This window comes from Dermacentor andersoni, chromosome 7 (assembly GCF_023375885.2).
Source record: "Dermacentor andersoni chromosome 7, qqDerAnde1_hic_scaffold, whole genome shotgun sequence".
NCBI lineage: Eukaryota > Metazoa > Arthropoda > Arachnida > Ixodida > Ixodidae > Dermacentor > Dermacentor andersoni.
This window is the reverse complement of record NC_092820.1, coordinates 111,227,453-111,229,964: the sequence shown is the minus strand read 5'-3', so window position 1 is coordinate 111,229,964 and position 2,512 is coordinate 111,227,453. Positions and strand designations below refer to the sequence as shown.

The 2,512-nt window shown below is 45.9% G+C and overlaps 1 long non-coding RNA gene across 1 annotated transcript; it reads right to left on the bottom strand.

Moving 5' to 3' along the window:
- Positions 1-638: 638 nt before the first annotated feature.
- On the bottom strand, positions 639-1,063 carry LOC129385415 (uncharacterized). The gene is made up of 2 exons (XR_008612950.2): positions 979-1,063; positions 639-916 (listed from the first exon to the last, which is right to left on the bottom strand). It is a non-coding gene; the product is annotated as an uncharacterized lncRNA (long non-coding RNA).
- Positions 1,064-2,512: the final 1,449 nt, after the last annotated feature.

Here is a 2,512-nt window from a genome sequence, read left to right as displayed (position 1 = left end):
TATGTGGTCAGATATTTTATTGATTCGTCGTCCAAATTCTTAAGCAATCTGTTAGAGATGCCATCCGGGCCAGCTGCTGACCTACTATTCAGATCATACAGTGTCATGCATACCTCACTTTCGGTGAATTCCTGATCCATATATTTGCATCCTACCCCTAAGCAATCGGGATAACTCACTTCCTGATCCTCTTTCCTGAGAGGCGAGTATTTAGTTGCCAATCACTCCATTATGCTCTCTGCGCTTGCAGTCTGACTTTCCTGGTGTACCAGTAATGAGCACAATTTTCCTGTATGGAAGAAACCCTATTAGTGATGCTCTGTTAGCAACGGTCTTCTATTAAAAATGCCTTTGGTGGGCCATAACAAAGGTTCCATAGACTTTACTTTGTTGACGATGCAATGATCAAACATTGCTGCCTCACAATAACGGGTGATTTTGCGTTGCATAACGAGGAGAGAGATTATCTTATTGTGCTACAAGAAAGTACAGAGCTCGAGGATTTGAAAACGACGACGAAAATGGCATTACCAAGCGAAGTTTGGCTGCCTAGAGTGAAAGCTTGAGGAAGGCCTCACAGAAAATCAGTGCTCGTGTCCGATTTCCTTAAAATGGCACTCTCCATGTGGGAGCTAATGTGAAGCATTCCTGTGGAGTTTAATAGAAAAGAAACATTCATTCACGCTCAAAACTGATTTGATGGCGGCACATGCCTCTATGGCACCAACGAGGGGCTCCAGAATTGCCCTTCCCTTCTCGAAGCGCACTTCCCTCTCGTGCTTTGCAGGCGTATATTCTTCAACAAGAGCCTCCAGGGAGGTACTGGATTTTCTTTTCCTTGCTAGACCTCTGCTTGTCTGGTGGGATGGCCCTGGCTTCTCTATGCTGTCGAAGCTCACCACCATATGTGGCCTTTCTAAAATAAAAATAAAAAGATCAGGCTTAGAAACAACTACATTTCAGTTGGGGTCATTTTACCTGTTCGTATTGATAGACTCCCTTGGCGCCAGCAGAACTGTTGGTGCTATGTGTTGTTCGCGCTCCAGCACGTCAGCCAACTCCCTAGGGAATAATAAAATGTGAGATAGTTGCTCCAACGAATTAACGCCAACAATGGTCTACACTCACTCCTGATACTCGCAGATAAGAAGGGTGAGGCTATATGAGGAGTTTCTTGTTTTGCCGCGCGTGGAGGCACTCTCCAAGCTCTTCCACTTGTTACACGTCTGCAGTGCACTCGCGGTGTACTCAAACTACGCGGAAATAAGCTGGGTGAGGGGGAACCACTAAATTTTCCTTGTACTGAAAGAAATGCGACGAGAGCCGTGGAAGTCCAACATATGCGAAGTAGCCAACTGACTGCTTGAGTAGAGACATTCTGACATAATTATTGATGAAACAGCTACCTCATAAAAGCACAAATCTGTGCCGCTATTGCCCAAGGCATATGTTTTCATGCATTTTGACACAATGTAATTTGCATGTTCCACATACCACGGTAATGCTTTAACTCGCCGGCCAGATGAAACAGGCAAAAAGCTGAAGAAGACAAATTATGCAGCGCAGTTGGCCCGGAATGGTTAAATACTAGTTGAACATTAGATTGTAGGACGTACATAATTTAGGGTAAACGAGTGTATTGACGAAGAGCTAGTGGGGTATGAGCAGCCTGACAGAATTAGTCTGCCCCACGGTTCTGAATGGTATTAAGGGTTTTAATGAGATAATAATGGGGCGGATCAAATATAGCACAGGTATGCAGAAGTTTTGATTGTACTAGCATATTATAAGCAACGCATTGCGCGGAACACGGTGCCCCCCCCCCCACACACAAAAACAACATTGCAGAAATTGCAGCGCTTCCCTTTCTACTAACGTGCGAGTCCAGAGGGGACGTAGATAGAACTGTAGAGAGGAAGGAGGAGAAGAGGCAGTTCCCATATAAGGGGGGGCGGAGGGGGAGGGAGTTTTCGTGTGAATGCAAGGAAATACTACTACTATACGGCAATGGTTGCGGGGAACCTGGATAAGCTTAAGTTAAAGGTACGGTGGGGTACGTTCCTGCTATTTCAGAAAAATGAACACCGTGCAAATAGGTGAAGCGCACAAATTACGCAGGGCGTGCAGAAGTAGAGCCGCATTAATTAAAGCGCACCGCAAGGTCCAGGCGGCACTACGGAAGCCCTCGACCGTTAAATAAACACTTCTGTGTCCGCGACAGTTGCTTTGCGGCTATGACATTGCTAGAGGTCTCAGATTAGATTTGATACCGACCGCGTCAGCCGCATTTCGACGGGGGCCAAATGAAATATGCACGAGCGATTGGATTTTTGGAATCGTTAAAGAACATCGCGGTGTCAAAATTAATCCGGAGTCCGCCACTACGGCGTGCCTCGCAATCCGATTGTAGTTTTGCCACGTACAGCCCCATAATCCAATTCAAGTTTATACTTCTGTCACAATGCAATGCGCCATTAGAGGAAATGCCAATGCTCAACCCTCTCGGAGGTAA